The 26,122-nt window shown below is 39.9% G+C and overlaps 1 protein-coding gene across 2 annotated transcripts in view; it reads right to left on the bottom strand.

Annotated features, from left to right (window-relative positions):
- The window catches only part of gnas (GNAS complex locus), a 311,904-nt gene that overhangs the window by 94,796 nt on the left and 190,986 nt on the right, over positions 1–26,122 (bottom strand). The gene's annotated exons all lie outside the window — the stretch shown is intronic.

The following is a 26,122-nucleotide window of genomic DNA, read 5'->3' as shown; positions in this document are numbered from 1 at the left end:
ACAATGACTGGTGCGATAGATATCGGTATAGTCATAAGAATGTTGGATAATCATATAGTTCTGCAGCATAATGGAAGAGGATTGGGTCATTTGGCCCCTCATGCTTGTTTTGCTATTCAATTACACCACTGTTGATTCCATACCTAATTCCATACACCCATCTGTGCTTCATATTCCTAAAATATTTGGCTAATAAAAATTAATCTCAAATTTTAAACTCACCAAATGATTGAGCATCAGCTGCTGTTTGCAGAAACAAATTCAAAACTCTTACCAACATTTGCACAAAGAGGTGTTTCCTCAAAACATTTAACTCCAATTTTAAGATTATGGTCCCTAAGTAACAGACTCTCAAATTGGAACAGATTCACCATCTCCATCTACCCTATTTCCCGTATTGACGGACTCATACAGCACAGAAACAGACCCTTCAATCCAACTCATCCATGTCAACCAACATCCCAACCTGACCATTTGGCCCACGCCTCTCTACACCCTTCCTATTCATATACCCATCCAGATGCCTTTTAAATGCTGTATTTGTACCAGCCTCTACTTGAAAAACTTTAATCAAGTTAGCTTTTGAAGTTCAAAACAGTAGGGAATATTACCTAATTTGTGCAACTGTTCCTCATAAAATCAACCCCCAGGTGTCCAAGTGTCATTCTAATAAATCTAACCTGCACTCCCTCCGTTACTCTTCCTGAAGAGTGATACATGTACTCTCTAATACAGGCATCTACAAATGCAAAATAACAACTGCATTTGTTGGAAATCTGAAACCAACTCAAACTAGAATGATAACAGGGAGGCCAAACTGCATCTGCAGAAAATGGATCAGCTTTCTCAAGCATTTGATCTTTCAGCTATGCAGACCCAAAATATTTATCTTCAAAAAAAAAGCTTTACCTGCAGTGTTTTTGCAACATTGCCTACTTTTATGCATAAATACACATGTTTAGGTAGCACTAGACATTCTGAAGTTGTGCACATATCACAGAAATGCTGAGTGGAACTGATCCCTTATGCCCCAAATTCCCAAAATGGGCACAAATGAAACTCTCCTCACCCACCACTTGCTTACTTCAAAAGCCTTCCAAAAATCTAACTCCATTTTTGGAATCTTTGCTTCAACTCTTCCTTTCTCCCCTTATAAAATTGTCCAAGGCCATTCTAATAACATAGCTCCTACATGAATACAGGTGGTTACCGTTCTGAAACAAAACCCTGCTTGATTGGCTCCCAATTCATCAATTTCAACACCTACTTATAACTATTGCTGCACCTTGACTATCGAAAAGATACAACATGACAGTTCACCAAGGTAGCTAAAATAGCACCTTCCAACTTTGTGACCTTGAAGAATAGGGGATGCAGATATACGAAAACACTATTTTCTGCAAGTGCTTGTTGACACAAACTTGATTCGGAACCATCTCTCACCACTATTCTTCCCCAAAGGTGTCCTGGGACCAAATCCAAAGAAGACCTTAGCTATACCAAAGTACAGAGGAACCTCTGTTATCTGAATGAGATGGGTAGGCACTGTTTCGTTTGGATAACTATTATCCAGTTAATTGATTCAATGCCTTTCCTCTGGGGCTTGGAGTTTTCTGTTAAATCCACTCCCTGTTCAGGAGACAAGACAGCAGCACACTGCAGGTGAGCCCGTCCCCAACCCCGTCCAACCGCCCCCAACCTCTGCCCAAAACCACACCCTGTCCGCCCCCTCTCCAGAGCAGCCACACTGGACACCAACAAGACTGCTGCTGCCGCCACTTTTATTTTGGGGGAGGGGGTGAGGGTGGCATTGAGTCTCCAAATACCGCGCACGCACACGAATGTTTACTGCAAAGTTTTGACAGGTTCCACCTTTGCCTGTACAGGACAGTGTTGGAGAGATTATCTGTGCAGGAGGTGTGTGTGTGTGTGTGTGGGTGTGGGGGGGGGGGGGGGGGGGGGGAGCCGCGGTTGAATAAGAAACTGCTTTTCTGTAGGATAAAATGAATTGTAGTTTCCAGATGAGTTTTCAAGCAAACAAAGTCAGTACATTCGTAAACACAAGTGTTTAAACCTAATTTTTACGTTAAAAAAAAGTTTTTCATAAAAATACAATTCTAAATCCTTTTATGCTGGCATTAACATATGTGTTTTCTTTATCAAAATTAAATGCATAGTCATTCTTTGAATATTGGAACAAAAATGTCAATGAGAAATCTATTTAACCAGATTATCAGTTTTGGATCAGGGTATCATTCGTAGCTTTATTTGTGCACAAATTGATGACTACACTTCCCTAAGTTAGAAGCAGCAATATCTAAAATAACTGTTTCATGCTTTATAAATATAAAAAAACTTGCTTCTTCTGCTTCACATAAATCATACCTTTTTGGGGTGACTTTGCCTAGTCTAAGCGAAAAATACTCTGGGGACATCGCTTTCAAAAGGTCTGTAGTAATATGCAAGTGAACACGGGTTAAAAGTTGACACTTTGTCAGTGCAACATAGATTTGGATTAATATTTGGGCAGCCATTTGAAGCTATGATAGAACAGGAACAACCAAGAAAACATTCTTAGCAATAGCCACTGACTTCAAAGTTACTAAAGTAGTGAATTATTTCAATACATACTTTGACCAAGTTTAATAAAAAACAAACACTGCGCCTCTGGACTTGAGGAGGAGAGCACACAAAGAGAAGTGACGATTTATGCCATTGCTCATTTATCAGAAGTTCTGCTAGAACCATCATTTGTGAATACTGTCTGAAGCCAGTATAAGACTTTATTCTAATGTTTTATTAAATAGCTTGTCTAATAGATTACCTAGGTTCACATTTGAAAGATTCCTTTGTTGAGGATCACACAGAGGTTCAGAGTTCAAATCCCACTGTAACCAAGTGGAAAACTGTACCACAGATCCCAACATAAAAGATAACTATTTTTGTGTCAAAAATCATGTTTAGGCCTCATGTTCAGCATATACATCAACTCCTATTTTCTGAGACACACTGTATTTGCACTAAATTTTTGACTTTAGAAATGAATGCTTTACTCATTTGGTAAGTTGGTACATAAGATCATGGGACGTTATGGACAGTGTCACCAAAAGATGTGCAGGTGTTTAAAACCTGTCCACGCAGTAGGTTGCACATGGTGAATGACAAATAAAAATGGACCCACCAACAAAAAGAACTAAGTTTGAAGCTGTTTAAGCTAAAATTTTAACATTTGCCAACTTGTCAAATAACCGTGCTGCAGCAAAGGTCGTGGCAGAACAGGAACAAGGGAAAGAGGAAAATGTTTTCAAGATGCTAAAGACCAAATGTGCTACATGAACACAAACAAGCCACCAACCTGATCTTGAGTAGCATGTAACAGAATGAGTCCGAAATTTACAGAATGATTGCATGGACACCAGAAATACAATATATACACACCTAAGTGATCTCAATCAAACCAGTAAAAATTCCACAGCAACAGCTGAACACTTCAGTTACTTCATTGAACAACTATGACTCGTACTGCCACTGAAATCCAAGATATCTCCGAGACTACCCAAAATTCTTAACTCCAAAATTATTATGTTTTTTGGTGTTTTACCTGAGGTCTGAAGAAAAATCAGAACGAGGCACTGGCTGCTTCGACATGGTGAGCACAGCATCAAGTTTGGGACCAGTTCGGGACTCAGTAATTTCAACAGTAGCTGCATTTATGATATTGGTCCAGCATAGACTTATGATAGTGGCGACATTAGTGGAGACAAGATGGAATCAAAGAAAGTCAACAACTCCAGCAGCAGTGGCACATGTCCAGGACATGGTTGGGCCCAAGTATCTGATGGCAAAGGCAGTGACATTCTGGCTGTGGCAGTGTGCAGAGCCACGGGGCACCTAAGTACTTGCAGACTGTAAGATGGACTTTATGGTTGTGTATTTCTGGCAGCAAAGAACTCATGATCTGCTATTTCCTTTTTTTGGCTGTTTCTTTTATCTCTGCATTTTCAATCCAGTCTTTTGTTTTCTAAGAAGGTAAGAGAATGGCAACTTGTACACTTTCCACTGTACCCCTGTACTCAAGTACATGTGACAATAAAAATCTAAAAATGTAGTGAAGTACCTATTTGAACCCCATTGGCAACATGGATGAAATACCCATGAATTTTAAATCAGTCTAACTGAATCATAAAATCAAGCAGTTCAAAAACAGTTCTAATGAAATATCTTATAACAGAAGATGACAAAATTCTTTATGGTACTAGCCTGCATAGTTGATGGAACAAAATTAAAGTCTTATGATAATTCACATGCCAAACAGCAGGTTCCTCACAGGGTTTTTGTGCTAGGACTCAAATAACAACGACTGGATAAATGAAAATTTAGTCAAATTATGGATTGCCAAATGCATGGAAGAGTTGCGCTGGTAGCCGACTGAAAGATTGCAGTTCATTAGTTATGAAATGCCACTGTCCATCTAACCGATGAGATCAAGAGATGCTCATAAATAAGACAGACCAAAATTGCAGTTCCACCATTAGGTCTAACATTTGTATTTTAATCTACAGATCTGTGCTTCAACAAGCTATTTCAAGGAGTACGCTCATGCCAGATTGATTAGGTAGATGGTTGATGAGAAGATAAATAAATTCAGTGGAAATACGCATGCTTCCCTTGTTATGATGAAGCCACACACATCAATTATGGCATACACAAATTTATTCGCTGGTTCAAAAAACAAAGAATATCCAATGTAATTGACAGAGAGGATGATGATTTGTTGTGGAGTGATGTTTCTGAAACAAAAAGAACTAAACCTGATCCTTATAATAATGCCAAAGCCAAAGTGACTCAAACTTTGATGAATTCAGATAATTAATTTGACTTTTTAGAAAGGGTTTTGATTGTGGTTAAAGTGTATCCTTGCAGAATTAACTCAGCATATCACTAAGTTAGTTTAAATGTGAGAAAAGAAATTGGTAATTCAAAGTGGTGACCACCTATGCCAAAAATAAAAAAAAACACATTTTAAGCAGGTCAGTAAGTTCGATTCCCTGTCTTTGTTTCAATTTTGCAAGATTTCAATTGTTAACTTTAACTTTGCAATATATAGTGCATCTGGTTGATTGTATGTTGGTGCCAAATTAAATGAACCCTAAAGCTGCAAGATCGCCAAAAATAACCCAACTTGCTTTCCTTCCAGGAAAGAAATATGTGACCCTGATCTGGTATATGTCTGACTACCAGTCTATATATTTTATATATTTGACTCGTAATGCTATTAAGGTCAATAAAACTAGCCTTACCAGCACTTTTCACATCCAAATAACAAAAGCAGTAAATGCATGAAAACCAATTTCTTCAATAATTTGGCAAATGCATCTCCAAATATGTCCATTAGTCATGGCTCCACTTGGAGTACGCTGACAAGGCAGCAGTTATGAGCCACTAACATGCATATCTATCTTTGTCAACGGTTCAGAAATTAAATGCACCACACATATGGCACTAGCTCGCGTAAATCAGGAACTACCTAGCTTTTGTTATTACTACATGCAGTTAACAACTCTCAAACAGATCAACAGGAAGTGCATTGCAAACCAGTGCATTGTATCCACAGGTTATGCAAATCAGGTGAGGTGATCCAATATGGATAGGGTCACAATAAAATGAGCCCCTAGATGTATTTCATGAGGAATATATATGACAAGCAGTAATTTTAACTGAGATCAAGCAATGGAGTGGAAGCCTGTCTACACTGATTTAATTGACTATTGATAAAGCTCATGGCCCAGTGAAGTTTTTAGTTAGCTATGTCAAAATAAGCTTAAAGCTGCAAAAATTATTGCTTGAAATCTTATTTCATCTCGGTTGGACATTTAACTCCAAACTTCTTTGTGAAAGACATTTTTCTATAAGCTGTTGTCATCAGTCTCTTTGACCACAGATTTGTCATCTCTATTCCCACCCCTCGAATCAATATCAGAATTCCACTCTTCCATTCAACAAGTCTCTGTATTTGCCATATTGGTAGGTGGAGGAAATGACAGTCTGCTTGCTGCCTGAAGCAGATCACCCCTTCAATCTCTTTCAGGAACTGCTTCCCTTGGACATCCTTGCTCATTTTTCAATCACTTCAGAAAATCACACTACTGAATGTGGTTTTTTGGCCTGTCATGTCTGCATTGGGTTGCCCAAATGAGAGGCATTAAGAAAAATCAGGAGTGTCTTCTGGTCCACCATGTCTGAAAAAAAGAGTGACACCCCTAAAACTATAGCATATGACAACAGATTATCAACCTGTTCTTTGGAAAATCAAGCTATGGAAACAGGCAAAGCTGAATGATTGGTTATAGGAATACCTCAAAGTCTGAGTTTCTCTTTTGAGGAGGCATTGCACCCATTTTTCTATATAAGGGAAAGAATGAGGCAAGATTATCCACTGGCATTCACTCTGGCATCATAATTGTCATGTATCAATAATAGTGGATGGAAACAAAAATGGTTTCAATGGTATTTGCTTCCAGCATTCTTGAAATAGTGCTGTGGCTTATCAAATACAAAATGTATTGTTGAGCAACTTCCTGAAGGAACTGCCTTGTTCAGCTTCATCAATAGATTACAGTTGTAGAAAATTATGTCTTTACTTGAGGCAACTTGCATTTATACATTAACACAAAGTTGACCACAACACCATGCTGTTCATCCAAAGGAGATCAGCAAGGTCAGCAGATCAAAAACAAACCTTCAATTGGTGCAAGAACTCTACTCTGCAAGCTATGAATTAGGAGTAATCCCTTTACTAATTCAGTGCCTCATTTTATTAAGAAAAAAAATTTACAACATTGCTAAGTTAACATTTTAACACCCACTGGAACATTCTGTGTTTTAAATATAATGCAAAAGGTCTGCAACCAGAAATGTCACCAACAATAACTGCAAGTCTTCACGTGCACTTTAAACAAACAAATAGATCCAAAGGGTGGGTAGGTCAGTATTTAATTAATGGTCTTGGTAAGGATGCAATGGACTGAAATGCTACCATGTTAATTGATGCAAAAATTCATGCTTTCCTGTGGAGAAATGTTCGAGGGTTGGGGAAGGATTCATGAATACGATTCAACACTGCTGAAAACTGCAGGACTGTTTTACTCAATTCAACCAAACTTTCTATTTCCCAAAGTGCCAAGTATTCTGAAGGCTACTTCATACCATGCCAAAGTAATTCAATGATAATTTTAAGAAAAACCCTGCCTTCACAAAAAAAAGTTCACACTTACATAATTACAATATTAATATACAAACTGGACTTCGAAAACAAATCTCAGTATTGTAATTTAATGATTTTATTTCCATTTAGGAGGAAAGAAAAGTGATCACAAAAGTACACAACTATCATAAGAACTCAAATGGTTCACAAACTGGTCCTCATTTTCACCTAGGTAACCCCTGGTCGACTCTTAGCCAGCCAGTTGTACCAAATTGCTTTGGAGGATGATTGGCAGCTCTTTAGAGTACAGTATCTAAGAAAGGATAATAAATGATAGACTTGTAGTGAAACCTACAACACTAGCAAGAATTTTAAAATTAGGCAGCTCAATAGTGCAGCTTCACTCTGCCAAAATTAATTAAAATTAGAGAACTAGCATTATTGTGACAGATTTCAATTCAACGGAGATATGAAAATTGTTGTGCTGGAAATGGGTGGATCTAAATTATCAGTGAATTCAAATTAGAGTGACTGGACAGAATGGATGGTGCCAAATATATGCACTGTAATAGTTAGAATCCATCTAAAAAATCAAGAGTCCACAACACCCAATAGTTTAAGAACCACCTTTTCACACTTTTAAAAAGTATTTTCCACTTCACTGGGCACCTTCAACAAACACAAAAAAGCACTTGTGATGTCGAGGGAGTGACATTACCGCTGGGTCAGAAGGCCTGGGGTCAATGCTCATCTGGACTAGGAAGATGAATAACAACACATCTGAGTGAAGTGATTAAAAATACCTAAAAGGTGTCCCCTGTCAGGGTTGTAAAGTTTATTTCTGAGAACATCTCGGTAAATAGAACTTGGTGCAAATGCTGTGACCGGCAATCAACTACCCTTCCACTGGAAACTAATCTTGTTTGTAGATATTTAGGCTTCAAACTCTGCGCCAGATCACAACTTAATTCCTTTCAGATAAATGCAAACAACTATAATATCACATTTTCTGTGCCACAAAGACAAATTATTTGTTAACATTTACACAACACCAAGTTATTTGTCCAAAAGGTTTATCTGTAAGTACAAGGTTTCAGAGCACTGCTGCTCCTCCATCAAATACCTGATGAAACCTTGTACTTCCAAATAAACCTGTTGGACAATAATCTAGTGTTGTGATTTTTAAACTTTGTTCATCCCAGTTCAACATCAGCACCTCCACATCAGAATTATTTGCTATCAATGCAGTGGAGGGCATGTGTTAAAAAGCATAATTGTTCATTTCTAATAAATATTTTGTTTTACATTAGAAAGATATAGGCAACAATATTTAATATTGTACTTTAATATTAATCTAGATTTGAATTTTTCTGACTTGAGTTGCTGGGGATGTTGCCTTTTTCTCGACCCTATCTTTTTTAAAAAAAAACAAGGAAACAAAAGTCTCACTACCACAAGTTTCTGTACTGCATATATGGAGAATCAAGATGGGTCTCTCCCCCTACCTGGAAACTCCGACAACCCAAAGGAATTTTGTGGAACAAGTTGAGAAGGGGAAGTTAAATGGAGATGTGATGGGCAATTTTTTTTTAAAAACACAGAAAGAGGGGTAAGAGTCTGAAACACGCTGCCAGGGGTAATGGAGGCAGTCGATTCAATAGGGACGTTTAAGGAACTTTTACATATACAAGAATTGGAGGGATTTAGACTAGGGGCAGGCAAAAGGGATTAGTTTAAGTCGGTGTCATGTCTGGCACAACATTGTGGGCCAAGGGACCTGTTCCTGTGCTGTACTATTCGATGTTCGAACTCCATTATTTATAGCACAAGGTGGTGTGTTAGACAACAGACAATAGGTGCAGGAGTAGGCCATTCAGCCCTTCGAGCCTGCACCGCCATTCAATATGATCATGACTGACCATTCCTAATCAGTATCCGCTTCCTGCCTTATCTCCATAGGTCTGGGGCCTCCACTGCCCTCTGGGGCAGAGCATTCCACACAGCCACCACTCTGGGTGAAGAAGTTTCTCCTCATCTCTGTCCTAAATGGCCAACCCCGTATTTTTAAGCTGTGTCCTTTGGTTCAGTACTCACCCTTCAGCGGAAACATGTTTCCTGCTGCCAGAGTGTCCAATCCTTTCATAATCTTATATGTCTCAATCATATCCCCTCTCAGTCTTCTAAACTCAAAGGTATACAAGCCCAGTCGCTTCAGTCTTTCAGTGTAAGGTAATCCCTCCATTCCAGGAATTGACCTTATGAACCTACGCTGCACTTCCTCAATAGCCAGAATGTCTTTCCTCAAATTTGGAGACCAGAACTGCACCCAGTACTCCAGGTGTGGTCTCACCAGGGCCCTGAACAGCTGCAGAAGCACCTCTTTGCTTCTATACTCAATCCCTCTTGTTATGAAGGCCAGCATGCTATTAGCCTTCTTCACTACCTGCTGTACCTGCATGCTTGCCTTCATTGACTGGTGCTGAAAATGCGCAGCAGGTCAGGCAGCATCCAAGGAACAGGAAATTCGATGTTTCGGGCATAAGCCCTTCTTCAGGAGGGCTTATGCCCGAAACATCGAATTTCCTGTTCCTTGGATGCTGCCTGACCTGCTGCGCTTTTCCAGCAACATATTTTCAGCTCTGATCTTCAGCTCTGATCTCCAGCATCTGCAGACCTCACTTTCTCTTCATTGACTGGCGTACAAGAACACCCAGATCTCTCTTTACTGCCCCTTTACCTAAATTAATTCCATTGAGGTAGTAATCTGCCTTTCTGTTCTTGCCACCAAAGTGGATAACCATACATTTGTCCACATTAAACTGCATCTGCCTTGCATCTGCCCACTCACCTAACTTGTCCAGGTCACCCTGTAATCTCCAAACATCCTCATCACATTTCACCCTGCCACCCAGCTTTGTATCATCAGCTTTGCTAATGTTATTGCTGATACCATCTTCTATATCATTAACATGTATTGTAAAAAGCTGCGGTCCCAGCACGGATCTCTGCGGTACCCCACTGGTCACTGCCTGCCATTCCGAAATGGAGCCGTTTATCACCACCCTTTGTTTTCTATCAGCCAACCAATTTTCAATCCAATCCAGTACTTTGCCACCAATACCACGCGTCCTAAGTTTACTCACTAACCTCCTATGTGGAACTGTATCAAAAGCTTTCTGAAAGTCCAGGTACACTACATCTACTGGATCTCCCTCATCCATCTTCAGAGTTACATCCTCAAAAAATTCCAGAAGATTAGTCAAGCACGATTTCCCCTTCATAAATCCATGCTGACTCTGACCTATCCTGTTACTACTATCCAGATGTGCCATAATTTCATCCTTTATAATAGACTCCAGCATCTTTCCCACCACTGAGGTCAGACTAACTGGTCTATAAATTTCCTGCTTTCTCTCTTCCACCTTTCTTAAAAAGTGGTATAACATTAGCCACTGTCCAATCCTCAGGAACTGATCCCGAATCTATTGAATTCTGGAAAATAATCACCAACGCTTCCATGATTTCCCAAGCCACCTCTTTCAGTAACCTGGGATGTAGACCATCAGATCCCGGAGACTTATCAACCTTCAGACCTAACAGACCCAACACCAAATCCTGGCAAATACAGATTCCCTTAAGTTCAGGTCCTTCAGTCACTGTTACCTCAGGGAGATTGCTTGTGTCTTTCCCAGTGAACACCGATCTGAAGTACCCATTTAATTCTCCTGCCATTTCTTTGTTCCCCGTAATATATTTCCCTGATTCTGTCTTCAAGGGCCCAATTTTAGTCCTGACCATTTTTCTGCCTTGAACATACTTGAAAAAGCTTTTACTATCCTCCTTTATATTTTTGGCCAGTTGACCTTCGTACCTCATTTTTCCTCTGCGTATTTCCTTCTTAGTAATCCTCTGTTGTTCTTTAAAAGCTTCCCAGTCCTCTGTTTTCCCACTTATCTTTGCTATGTTATACTTTTTCTCTTTTAACTTTATATGTTTCTTAACTTCCCTCGTCAGCCACGGCCGCCCATGCCTCCTCCTAGGATCTTTCTTCCTTTTAGGAATGAACTGATCCTGCAACTTCTGCATTATACACAGAAATATCCGCCATTGTTCCACCACGGTCATCCCTGCTAAGGTACTATACCATTGAACTTTGGCCAGCTCCTCCCTCATAGCTCCATAGTTCCCTTTATTCAACAGAAGTACTGTCGCTTCCGACTGTACCCGTTCCCTCTGAAATTGCAGATTGAAGCTTATTGTATTATGGTCACTACTTCCCAATGGCTCCTTCACTTCGAGGTCTCTGACCAATTCTGGTTCATTACACAATACTAGATCCAGAATTGCCTTCTCCCTGGTCAGCTCCAGCACCAGCTGTTCTAAGAATCCATCTCTGAGGCACTCCACAAAGTCTCTTTCTTGAGGTCCAATACCATCCTGATTCTCCCAGTCTAGCTGCATGTTAAAATTCTCCATAACATCTGTAGTAACATCTTTACCACAGGCCAATTTCAGCTCCTGATTCAACTTACATCCGACATCCAGCTACTGTTTGGGGGCCTGTAGATGACTCCCAAGAGGGTCTTTTTACCCTTAGTATTTCGCAGCTCTATCCACACCGACTCTACATCCCCTGACTCTAGGTCCCCCTGCGCAAGGGACTGAATATCCTCCTTTACCAACAAGGCCACTCCACCCCCTCTGTCCGTCAGTCTATCCTTACAATAGCACGTGTAGCCTTGAATATTCATTTCCCAGGCCCTGTCCACTTGAAGCCACGTCTCAGTTATCCCCACAATATCGTATCTGCCAATTTCCAAAAGAGCCTCAAGCTCATCCATCTTATTTCTAATGCTTCGTGCGTTCATATACAGTATTTTTAATTTGTTATTGCTCTCACCCTTCCCATCAACCCCTATTTCACTCGACCTTACAGCATGATCCCTTTCTGAATTTTCTGCCTCATTGATACCGTTGTCTTTCTTGACTTCTCTTGTTCTAACTTTCCCTTCAATTTCCTTTTTATACATCCAGTTTATGTTAAATCATAAACATGGTTTTCTTGACTGCCAGCACTTAGGTCACTTCAAACTTTAACCCTCCTGTTCTGGGGCACTGCATATATTGCATTTCTCTCAAAAGAAACTATAATTCCTGATCATTTCAAATAAAGAGTGACTCAAAAGGTACCAATTTACCCAGTTCTGCTCCAGCACTCCATAATTCTATTAAGTATTCCATCAGTAAATATTTCTGCATGAGGATACGAACTTTGAAATCCACAAGTAATTCAAGTGGCAGCCAATAAAAGCAAGTATGCATGGAGATTGTCAGTAAATAGAACTTGGTGCAAAGGTAGGTATGGGAAACACGTTTGAGATAACCTCAAGTCTGTGGAAAGTACAACCTAGAGGTCGGTCAGGAGAGTATTGTAAAATCATGTCTAAAGATAACAAATGTTTCTGCAGCAGTTGAGGGTGTAAATATTTGGGTTATCCTATCGAATTGAAAATAGGCACAGATATATGGTTGAAAACACACATCTTTGGAACACGATTGACATCATGGTTACGAATAATCTCATTCAACCTCAAATTAAGAGTTACCAGACAGAAAGATGGATTTGATGTCAGAGTTTCTTGCAAGAAACAAAGATAATGATTTCAAAATATTTCTGCTCAGCCAGTTCCACAATTTACAGAGTGATTAGATTAGATTCCCTACAGTACGGAAACAGGCCCTTCGGCCCAACACGTCCACACCAACCCTCTTTAGAGTAACCCACTCAGATCCTTTCCCCCACCCTATACTTATCCCTGACTAATGCACCCAACATTACATTACAGGCAATCTAGCAGGGTCAATTCACCTGATCTGCACATCTTTGGATTATGGGAGGAAACCGGAGCAAACCCATGCAGACATGGGAAAACGTGCAAACTCCACACAGACAGTCACCCAAGGCGGGAATTAAACCCAGGCAGCAGTGCTAATCACTGAGCCTGGATCAGTGGTGCTGGAAGAGCACAGCAGTTCAGGCAGCATTCGAGGAGCAGTAAAAATCAACGTTTCGGGCAAAAGCCCTTCATCAGGAATAAAGGCAGAGAGCCTGAAGCGTGAAGAGATAAGCTAGAGGAGGGTGGGGGTGGGGAGAAAGTAGCATAGAGTACAATGGGTGAGTGGGGGAGGAGATGAAGGTGATAGGTCAGGGAGGAGGGTGCAGTGGATCGGTGGAAAAGATGATAGGCAGGTAGGATAGGTCATGGGGACAGTGCTGAGCTGGAAGTTTGGAACTAGGGTGAGGTGGGGGAAGGGGAAATGAGGAAAATGTTGAAGTCCACATTGATGCCCTGGGGTTGAAAGTGTTCCAAGGCGGAAGATGAGATGTTCTTTCTCCAGGTGTCTGGTGGTGAGGGAGCGGCAGTGAAGGAGGCCCAGGACCTCCATGTCCTCGGCAGAATGGGTGGGGGGGCTGAAATGTTGGGCCACATGGTGGTGTGGTTGATTGGTGTGGGTGTCCCGGAGATGTTCCCTAAAGCGCACTGCTAGGAGGCATCCAGTCTCCCCAATGTAGAGGAGACTGCATTGGGAGCAACGGATACAATAAATGATATTAGTGGATGTGCAGGTAAAACTTTGATGGATGTGGAAGGCTCCTTTAGGGCCTTGGATGGAGGTGAGGGAGGAGGTGTGGGCGCAGGTTTTGCAGTTCCTGCGGTGGCAGGGGAAGATGCCAGGATGGGAGGGTGGGTTGTAGGGGAGCGTGGACCTGACCAGGTAGTCACGGAGGGAATGGTCTTTGTGGAAGGCGGAAAGGGGTGGGGAGGGAAATATATCCTTGGTGGTGGGGTCTTTTTGGAGGTGGCGGAAATGTCGTTGGATGATTTGGTTTATCGAGCCACCGTGCCACCCAAGTGGAGGTGGTTAATTCGATAAATTAAAATTAGGGTAGAAAGCATTGAGTGATTAAGAGTACAAGCTCAGCCAAACAAACAGTTAAGACACAAGGGTGCAATCTCTTTAGAGATACGGGTTTAAATTCCATCTATCCTAGAAGTGTGCCATAACATATCCAAAAAGCTTGCTAAAAAAAACTTGGAGACACACTTATTGGTACTGATGGGGAGTATAGTAAAACGTTACAAACGTGAATGTTTCACAGTAAATAAATTTTGAAACTGAGTTTAACAAAGGGTTCAGGATAGGCAATAGTGAGGAAACATAACAAAATCAGCATAAATAGGGAAACTGGCATTTTTTTCCCTAATGATGTCACAAACTTTCAGGTGGGAAGTTCCTAGCCAATGGAAACCATCTCATCATCATTTACGGTGGATTTAGAAATAATATTGTCCTTGACATTCAATGGCATTATATTACTGAAGTTCCCCAGCAGCAAAATCCTTGGTGAGTTGGGAAATCTTTGGCAAGTCCACCAGCTTCTGGCATCTTAAAAACTATCAACAATGCATCAATCAGAAATTTCATGGAGACACCTTCACTTGCTTGGATGAATGCAGCTCCAATAGCACTTGAAAAACTCAACACCATTCGAACGCTACAATCTAGTACCTCATTCATGTTTTACAATTCCTAAAACTCTACCTTGTATTATGTTCTAATTAGAGGCGAATGGAAACCTTGCCTCCATTGTTAACATTTTGCACAAACTGTTTCTTCTTTAACACCATGGTCCATTCTCCCTCACTCCCAAAGCCGCCTTCACATACATGACAGGAAATGTAACATTTGGCCACTGACCTCTTCCCTCTATACTTTCCAAGAACCCTAACACACTTTGCAGGTGAAACACGAAGTTTTACTTGTAATTCTTTCAATCTCATATGTCACATTCCCTACTTACAGTGCAGCCTTCTTTACATTGGTGAACTCAACCAAACTGGGTGACTGCTTTGCAGAACACTTCTGCTCTCTCTGTAGGAATAACCCAACCGTTCAGTTACCATTTCAATAAACCATCTTTCTCTCTCTCTCATATTACTGGTTTGGTCCTGAGCCTGCTATGAAGTTCCAATGAAGTATAGCTTAAATGCAAGTAATATCATGTCAATTTCTGCTTAGGTACATCACAGCCTCAAGGACTCAATACTGAATTCCACAACTTCTGAGCATGTATGACACTGGTCTTCCATTCACTCCCCACTCTATGGCCTTGCTCGTTTGTCTAATTTACTTGGCTCTCAGTGAAGAGGATCCCATTTTCTAATTTTCACACCTTGGTTTACTCATTTTACATCACAAATTCACTTTTAACACAATTAACAACCCCTTTGCCATTGGACTGGGACTCCACAACACGTTCCCCCTTACTTCTGTCTTCTCTCTCAAAAGATGCTTTTTTAAAAAAAATCAACCAATCTCTTCTAGGTCTGAAGCAGTCATACACTGTCAGACCTTAGTTTCTCCAGTATTTTTTTGGATTTGTTTCAGATGAATGAGGGCATTCATCTGACCGTTCCCTCAGTGACTACCTGGTCAGGTCCACGCTCTCATCTGGTATTGGTAGATGCAACTCTAATGTAAACGTAAATATAACTCAAAAGAAGCCTGGAGTTAATGACAGCTGAAGTTTTTAATGGACAGAATTAAAAATGTAAACAATGAAAAACAGATTATCCATTTTTGGAATCCTTTGAGGAGCCAGGATTCAATCATTATCTCCAGAAAAGAAACTAAAATCAATGAATTCTGGGGGGGAAAAAAGGGCAGTAAACTCCATGTATAGTATAAGTTATCTACAGATATTTGGGTTACAGAATAGAGACAGTTGCATTGATGGTAAACAATTTACATTTCCTTTGAATGGATATCCCAAAGTATGCCATGCTGTCTTAGATGTGATTAGCACATTAGAAAGTTATTTTGTTTGCTTTACCTGGGTTTTCTCTCTGACAGTAGCAGTTTTGGTGAAAAGGTTAAGTTATCCAAGTAGTGGAAACTGGAGTAAAAATATTAATCAGGCCTGCACTTTAGGCAGAGAAATACTAACTTTATTGTTCAATGCATGCTAACAACTGAAGCATAAGCTCAGTTTGTAATTTGTAAGGAGCAAACAGGAGATGGAGGATTTGTCTAGCTGAAAAGCTAGAGTGAGAACTCTACTGTCACCCTCAAGTAAACGCCAGCACTTAGCGTGGAGAATATAAAGCCAAAGTTAGTGTTCAAACTCCAGAATCATGACGTAGGAACTGAGACAATTCCTGAAGAAGGGCTTTGCCTGAAACGTCGATTCTCCTTCCCCTTGGATGCTGCCTGATCTGCTGTGCTTTTTCAACAACACACTCTCGACTCTGGTCTCCAGTATCCGCAGTCCTCACTTTCGCACATTGAGGTTAAGTTTACCTGATGTAAGGATTCATTAACTTTCAGTTACATTTTCAAATACAACAATCTTGGTTTTAAACTAGCACCTTACAAACTGGTGCACTCGACAAACTGGCAAAAATTATATAACTCAAATACCCAAGTTTATCTTGATCTTGATCTTCATGGTGTCAGAGTAGTTAGTTGAGGGTTTGAGTGAGAAGGCTGTGTGCCATTGAGTTTTATCAAAAGGCAAAGTTGCTTTGAGTATTGTCTATGCTCCTTGCATTACATTTCTATTACCTAGTGTGTGCTTTTACATCGTTTACGAGGGCCACTTGATCAAAATGGAATATTTGACCAATCAGTACATGCCTGGTCCTATAGATGCAATCTAATGCAAACATTTTATTTCAGTGCCCAGTCATCTAGCACTTGAAGATTTTCTGCAACCTCTTAAATGACTATTTAGGTCCTTAGCCACTTCTCTACTCCCCACTATAAATTCTCGTATCTCTATTTGCAATGGTCTGACCTACCTGTTCTTTCCATTTCTATAGCTAAAGGTGGACTGTAAAAGTATGCGTGTTTGTGGCTAGTTTGCATTCATATTTTCTTTTCCCATTTCTTAATCAACCAGCTCCTGAGATCTCCTTTGCTGGTCTCTAAATTACTCCCAATCCTTAGAATTACTAGTTTTTTTGTCTTACTTACAATCCACTTGCTTTGATCTATTGCAATCTTTAACTTATTTTGCTAGCCATGGTTGATCTGCCTTTCCCTTTGGATGTTTCCACCCTACAGGAAAGTACATATGTCACAGATCATGCAATATTGCAATAAGCACTAGCTTCTGCCAATCTACAGTCAAATCTTTCAGCGTATTTTCCCAATTCACTGTAACCAACTTAGCCCTCATCTTTGCAATTTCCTTCCTTCAGATTAAATACCCTAGTTTCAGAATACTACAGTGCATTCAAATGTATTATGGTCATTATTTAACAAAGGCTTTGTTACAGCAAGATTTTAGTCAGCCCTTTCTCATTACACAACAGTTAACTCCTCAACCAAACTACTCCAGAAACCCATACTATACACATTCCAAAAGTTCATCCTCCACAACACAGACTGGGTTAACCTAACCAGCACAGTGTATAAATTCAGGTTGCCAACGATTACTGAATTACCTAGGTTACATGTATTGCTGATTTCCAGATGCAAACTGTGACCTACATTAACACTGAAGTTTGATGGCCTAGAAATAACTCCCACTAATGATTGCTGCCTCTTGTGGTTCTCAGTTGCACCCAATTGGATTGCATATCTTGACCCTTCAGTTTAATGCCCTCTCTTACTAATGTATGGACCCTTCAAACATTAATGCTCATCTTTCCCTCTGCACCTTCTCTCCAGCTGTAACACTGTATTCTGCACTCTGTTCTGCTATCCTGATACACTTTGTATGGTATGATCTACCTGTACAGCATGTAATACAACACCTTTCAATATATCTCAGTACAGTACATGACAATAAATAAATCAATAATGATCTTGCTCCTTATGAAGATGGCTACCCTCACCTCACCTCCTTTTCATTTTTGACTAATCTCCCAGGTGCTGAATTTCCTTTGATATCCCATTCCCAATCTCAGTCACCCCACAGCTGCATCTCTGTAATGGCAATTAAATTATCTCATTAACCTCAAATTGTACTTTCAAATCACCAACCTTTTCAGAAATACTATCAGCATTCAATTAGTACCTTTAATCCTACTGTTGAACATTAATCATTCTTTCTAATGATTTTGAGATGCTGGTGCGGATTGGGGTGTTCAAAGTTAAAAATCACAACACCAGGTTATAGTCCAGCAGGTTTAATTGGAAGCGCACTAGCTTTCGGAGTGCTGCTCCTTCATAACCTGATGAAAGCTAATGCGCTTCCAATTAAACCTGTTGGACTATAACCTGGTGTTGTGTAATTTTTAACTTTACTCTTTTTAATGCTTGCCTATCCTTTGTATGCCTATTTTTGCCGATCACTCTTACTTCCTTTTAACAGCTTTGCTTCTCTCAAATCTGAACACCTTGCTTCCAATTCCCCTGTTGACTGAACACCACAAACAAACATCTCTGCTAGGATATTAGAGATGCTCCAAGAAAAAGCCTGTCCATTTTGTACAGATATTCTTATCTGCACCTGCCCCCTCAACCAATCACAATGCCTCAGATATTTGACATGCGTCCCAGTACATTGATTCTCCTGCCATGTGTTCACTTGCTCAATTCCACTATTTCTATTCTTTTTAGCATGTAGGGCTGAAAGCAATCCTGTAATTACTGTTTTAGGAGGTCCTGCTTTTCAGAGTCCTTCAAATCAGCTTTTAGAACCCCATCTCTCCCTTGAATGAACATGAACCTCAACCACGACTGATTGCTCTTGCCTAGAAGAACATCCTGCAGCTGCTCATTAATGTGGTTGAACCTGGAACTGGGAGGCAATATTAAACATCCTAGGAGTCATGTCTGTGGCCAAACAAATGCGCGTCTATCCCTCTAACCAACTAATCCCTTATAATTACTGCTCTTACCCCTCTCTTCTGGTTTCCACGTTGTAGGAATTCTATGATTCTTTATCCTCTGTTGTATAGCTGAGCCACTTGTGGCACAATGAATTTGGAGCTGTCTGCACTTCTCAGAGGAAGTGATGCCCTTAACAGAATCCAAACTGGAAAACTAATTAGCAAATGGAGCCTTAGGGGACATTTGCACTACCTACCTGGTTCTCTTAGACCACCTGGCAGACACTAATTCCTTTCTAATTTCATTCTAATAGTTGGTTGTTTGTCCAACTCTCAAAACATCTCCAAATATTTGAATTTTGAAATCTGTACATACGTTTCTGAAACTGCCATCATTTACTGCACAGGGTGATCTAAGTCCTCATAGATGCAAGACATCCATGCCACGTGACTCTGATGTCCTGCCTTCATTTCACTTAAATTACTAGAAGCATAGTCCAAAGTAGAATGAAATTAAGGCCTAACAAAATAAAGTTAATAAAGGAAATTACTGATAAACCTTGCTAGTAGTGATAAACTCAACCAACCTTATTTAAAGCACCTGTTTCTTTGTGAACAAAAGAAAATAAGAACAAGGAGGAATAGGCCATTCAGCCTGGGTCTGCTCGATCTTGAATACTATCACGGCTGATGTCAAAGTCTCAACTCCACTTTTCTGTCTGCCCCCCATAACCTTTTTGCCCATTACAAATTAAAAATCTATCTCCACCTCAAATTTATCATGTCCCAGCATCCATCACAACACTCTGGATAGTAAATTTGACAGATTCACAACACTTTAAGAAATAATTCTTCTAATCTCAGTCTTTTAAGACTGTTATGGCTTTACAAGATAATACATGGCTTGGAAAGGGTGGACGCTGGAAAATTGTTTCCGTTAGGCGAGGAGACTAGGACCCGTGGACACAGCCTTAGAATTAGAGGAGGTAAATTCAGAACAGAAACGCGGAGACATTTCTTCAGCCAGTGTGTGGTGGGCCTGTGGAATTCATTGCCGCAGAGTGCAGTGGAGGCCGGGTTGCTAAAATGTCTTCAAGGCAAAAATTGCTACATTCTTGATGTCACAAGGAATTAAGGGCTACGGGGAGAATGCGGGTAAGTGGAGTTGAAATGCCCATCAGCCATGATTGAATGGCGAAGTGGACTCAATGGGCCGAATGGCCTTACTTCCACTCCTATGTCTTATGGTAAGGGATGACTGTGACATTAAAAGAATGACCTCTTGTTAGAGCTTACTCCCCAAGGGGAAATATCTCTTTACATCTACTTTCTTACTTTTATTTTCCATTCCTTTAGCAATAAATACCAAAATTCAATTTGTCCACCTTAATACCTACATACTAGCTTTCTGTGACTCATGCACACAGACACCTAGATTCCTCTATACTAAACATTTTGCATTTAATTTGCAATTCACTCGGTAGCTCTCATTCTATAACTCAACCTACAGAGACAGTTAATGAAGCTGGATCAGGTGGATGGTGGGGTTGTATCATGATTAAGGATTGTCATTTAGGGTGGATAGGATAATAAATTTCTTTAGTCCAAGGACTATAAATCTTAATTCTTCAACCCAGATGGTTTTTGATGCTGCGCCACTGAATTGACAGACATTTTTGGATTTCTCAGGGAACTGCAATATATGGGGAGTGGTGGAAAAGTGGAGTCAAGCCATGAGCAGCCATCAAACAAAGTGATGTAGCAGATTCAACAAGCTGCGTTGCTGGCTCCTACACCGATTTTATTATGGCTATGTTCTTCCTTGTTGCTGGAGATATGAAAGAAAGAAACAAGGATGTGAACATAATTTGTGGATTAATAATTCAAGCACAGATGAATCAGAGATCAAACAGTACAACCAGTTTCAAGCATAGCTATTTACAAGAGAAAATCAGACATAAATCAAGACTGCCAAACGTTTGTGCAAAATGTAAACAAAATCTCCAAATGGAAATGAACATTTAATTTGGCTGTAACAGTGTCTAATATTTGGAGAGCCGGCAAGACAGAACTCAAAGGCACACCGAGCAGTACAGGCACCCTCAACTGCCCAAGTTTTGTAGAAGGGAAAACCATAAATGTTCTGCAGATGAGAAACTAATAAATAACTACAAGTCTAAAGTTAGCTTTCACAGTTTAGGTTAATTGTAAAACTTGACTGAGTAACTATTTTGTGACCTACTTGTACTATACATAGATCTACTTACTCAACCATTTAGCATGCTCATCAACCAAAGACTTAGTTGTGATTCCACAGACAAGTTTCTGAATTTTTAAACTGTGCTTACAATTTGTCTCTCATAAATTTGGATTTTTCATAGTTGATGTTCACAATTATTTCAATCATAGTTATTTAAGCTGCTACTTAAAAGGAGAGATAGCTTCTTTATCTTGCACCAAATATCCATTTCATCTCAGCAGGATGAGCAACAAACCCAGATTAATCAGTGCAATTATGAGTGTATCACAGCAGTACAAATTAATTGACTGTGCAACCAATACAGTGATGTAAAATTGGTGCATCTTCCACAGATCTATCTGAACAAAAGATGATCTTTCTACTGAGACAAAGCAAGGGAAGAAGCTCACCAACAACTGCCAAGACAAAAACATCAAATTGCAGATGCTGGAAACAAAAAGTTGCTGGACAGACTCAGCAGATCTGACGGCATCTTTGGAAAGAAAACAGTTGATAATTGAGTCCAGTGACCCTTCTTCAGAACTCCCCACCACCTGAAAACAGCGATACCAAGATAGTTGAAGGTGATTCAAATTGGACTTGAAATGTTTACTATTTCTTTCTCCACGGGTGCTGCTCGACTTTAATTTCTTCAGCAGTTTCTGGGTTTGTTTCAGATTTCCAACACAATGGCAGCATTTTGTTTTTGTTTTATCGGAATACAGATTCTTTGATTTAATCAGGAGTCTTTTATAGGACGAGAAGAGCAATCCGTATTTGTGTCTAGCATTTACTCTTTTTAAAGAGTGAAAAAGCCATTCATCTTTCAGCACGTCACATACATAACTATTCAGAGAATTGAATTCAGCCATATATTTCCTGAAATTCTAAGTGGAATTCTGAACTTTTGAACCACTAACCACACAAGCCCAAGTAAAAGAAAAAATGATTTTACAACCTATAATCAATGTAAAGAACTTCAAAGAACAGAAAAATTGTTGGACAAAAAAAATTGTTCAAAAACATGAAAAGTACCAAAAAGTACAAAAACTCTAATGTTTTGGATGGTCAACTTGCAAAAATAAAATTTGTACATTTTCCTTCAGGAACCGGTAGAAATACTGACCAGTGGGAAATTATAGCCAAAAGGGAGTCTCCATAAAAAGATTCATTTAAGCGCATGAGAACAAACTGACTGCCACTGAATGAATGAAGACAGTGGCATAGAGTCGTAGAGATGTACAACATGGAAACAGACCCTTTGTTCCAACTCGCCCATGCTGACTAGATATTCTAAATTAATCTAGTCTCATTTGCCAACCTTTGGTCCATATCCCTCTAAACCTTTCCTATTCATTTACCCACCCAGATGCCTTTTAAATTGTACTGACACCAGTGCTTCACTGGAGGCTATGTCCCGTTTTTATTTTTATGTTTAGGTTCCCTGCATTGGTGGTGTCATTCCCTGTTCTTTTTCTCAGAGGAAGGTACATGGGATCCAAGTACATGTGTTTGTTGAGTGCATTCTGGTTGGCAGGTCATGCCAACATCCACAAATGAAGCTGTATTAGAACATCATTTAATGAGCCACCACACACTGCTGCACAGAGGAACTATGAAGAGCAGAGAAAAATCACCAATACAGCTTTTCGAAAAGAACAGGTACACAATGAACGTAGCCCGCTGATTTCTCAGCAACAAACCCAAACAAAAAAACGAAACATCCAGAAACCCTCGCCACTCTTCCTAACATCAAAGGCATCGAGTCAGAATCATAATCTCAAATGACTGCCAGACTACTCAGATTTCTTGACATCACGGGAACCCACAAACCCATCAACACGCTAAAGCATCAGATAATGAACTTAAAAGATCAATACAAACAACAAGCAAAACTAATGTCATTTACAAAGTACCTTACAAGAACTGTAACAAACACTACATTGGACAAACAGGCAGAAAACTAGCCACAAGGATACATGAACGTCAACTAGCCACAAAAAGACATGACCCACTCTCACTAGTATCCTTACATACAGATGAGGAAGGTCACCACTTTGACTGGGTCAACACATTCATCCTCAGACAAGCCAAAGAGAGACACGCACAAGAATTCCTCGAAACATGGCATTCCAACTGAAACACATCGACTTGGACCCCATCTACTTCCCTCTGAGAAAAAGAACCGGAAATGACATCACCAAAGGAAATGATAACTACCCAAGGAAACCTAAACAAAAATAGGAAGCAGGACATAACACCAGCACTTCACTGGACGCTCACTGATGATATTACCGAGTATGGCAATGAAATGGCTGAAAACAAATCTTCCAGCTCAGTGAGCGAGCAACATTCATCCAGAACCACAATGTGAGCTACAAATCTTCTCAACACTCACTCAGGATGATGATAGATGCTTGGACCTCTCTTACACTGGACTTCAGTGCACTTAACTTACATAAAAACCCGTGGGTTTCCCTCTGGTCTGGAGACACCACCACTAAGGACTCAACTCATTATATGCTTCTCATTTCAGGAACTCTGCTCTAAACAGCCATTCTGTTCCAAGATCTTCACAGGCCAAAAACTAATATCCAAAATTAAAAACGAAACTAAAAATCCCTCAGTTATAGGTGCTTCTCTCAAGCCTAAAAATTTCAAAACACTAACAAACTTTTGAGGACCCATTAAATGATATGCTAGGTCACTAACCATCTAAAATAAACAAAAGACAATTTGTGCACAAACCAATTCATTTTACAGCCATGTTTTCGAAACAATTTTTAAAAGCAATTGCCACAGTTACATGTTAACTATTAACTTGAAGCACACAGAAAAACCCACTGGATACTGACTCAAAAATGAGTCCAAACTCACCTTAAATATAAAACTTCTACAGTTATTATAACAACAACAATACACCAGGAAACCACATAAAAACCAAAACACAGTAATAGCTAAGTATCTAAAAAATATGAAGTGGTTTAAGTTAACACTTATTAGGAGTTAATTTAGAAATATTAGCATGGATTTGTAACAAACAAGTCTTGTCTCATTTGAATGAGTTATTTATTGTATTATTCACTGTAAAGTGCAAGTGACAGTAAAATGCAGCAAAAAAACCTCATCAGTCGCCACAACCCGGCAATAATAAAAAGATCTAACAGGAGTTCGAAACTGAGCCACCAATGACATCTGCACCACCATCCCTCCTCCACCTTTGTAACAGAAGTGCTTGGATAAAAATGGTGCATTTTAACCTTTACTATCGGCGAGGTAAAGGAAAGAAAACCTTGAGTTGCAATTAATGGATCTTTCATCAAAACAGGAATCAAGATTAACTGTGAAGAGGACCTTAAAAGGGTATATGAATAGGAAGGGTTTGAAGGGATATGGGCTGGGTGCTGGCAGGTGGGACTAGATTGGGTTGGGATATCTGGTCAGCATGGATAGGTTGGACCGAAGGGTCTGTTTCCATTCTGTACCTCTCCATGACTCTGACTACAGAACATTGTAGATCTCAGTGGGAATCACAGCAATGAATAAAGCAAGAGACAGGCCCCAGGCTCACACAATGCTAACTGAAGGGTGGAACAGCAGCAACTGCATGGAAGACACAAATGCACAGAGCTCAGCAAAGCAGATTATCTTCAATGAAAAACATGAAGGAGCAACATGACAGAGCAGCAGTTCTGACAAATGGTCATGTATTACTGCTGTCTATTTCAAAGAGAGGGCACCCAAACTAAGAAGCTTAATTGTTGGAATAGGTTTTTAAAAATTGGAAAGTTTTAAATCTGATATTTTAAATATGCTCAAGTCTAAGCCTGATGCCTTTCTTAAAGTAACCTCCCTATAAAACTAACTGGCCTAAGCACAACGAAATAGCTAACTGGTAAGCAGCTGGTGAGTGTTTATTTAATTTGAAGTTTATTTCCTAGTCAGTGAGAATCATTTAACAAATTGAGTCACTATTTCCATTTGATGCACACCGGTTCCATATTGGAACTCCAGGAAATATCTCTTGGCTATCCAGGAAGTGTCCGTCAGTTACAGCGTGAGCTCCAACTTTGAAGCTTGACCAGCAGTTCATGTCACGAACGGTCATGAGGTGAGGAGCTATGTGGAAAGCAAGGTTCTGAGGTCGGTCATCGTGCAGCTTAAGGGTGTGCAGACAGGCAGGGAACGAGTTAGTCAGTTAAGCACGAGGACTTTCATTTCTGAGCTACTGGGGCCAGTTTTGGGAGAAATTAAACTTCTAAAAGCCAGACTAGGTGCAAATCAGCAGAGCCAAGACTTACACCCTTGTGGTTAGTTTGCTTATGCTAATTGTTTCTTTTTGGAGGGTAGGGTTTAAGTATGCTATAATTACATTACTTATGGAAAATGACAAATGAATTGGGAAGGGCTAATTTCAGCGGCATGAGAAGAATCTGTTCCAGGTTATATACTGGTAGCCAAAACTATAACAATAAAATGGTTCAGCTTCAAAAAGGTGATAAGTTCCTATAATGGGAAACGACAATCAAATCTTCAGCAATATAAGGATACAACTCTAAAAAGGTGCACAGAACCAGAGGGCTTTGGGGTTGTGTGCGCACAAATTGGTGAAGGTAGTACAGGTTGATAAAATAGTCAATACGGCGTGAGGGATCCTGTGTTTTGTTAAATAAAGGTAAACTGTACAAAAGCAAGGAAGGTATGATGCATCTTTATGATACTAGCTCATGCTTACAGATAGTACTGCGCTCTAATTCTGGGAATATTGTGAAGGCATTGAAGGAAGTACAGAAAATTATGAGAATGGTTCTAGGGTTATTGACCTAAAATAAATTG

This window comes from Hemiscyllium ocellatum, chromosome 15, assembly GCF_020745735.1.
Source record: "Hemiscyllium ocellatum isolate sHemOce1 chromosome 15, sHemOce1.pat.X.cur, whole genome shotgun sequence".
NCBI classification, from domain to species: Eukaryota; Metazoa; Chordata; class Chondrichthyes; order Orectolobiformes; family Hemiscylliidae; genus Hemiscyllium; species Hemiscyllium ocellatum.
This window is presented reverse-complemented; position numbering and strand designations above follow the sequence as displayed.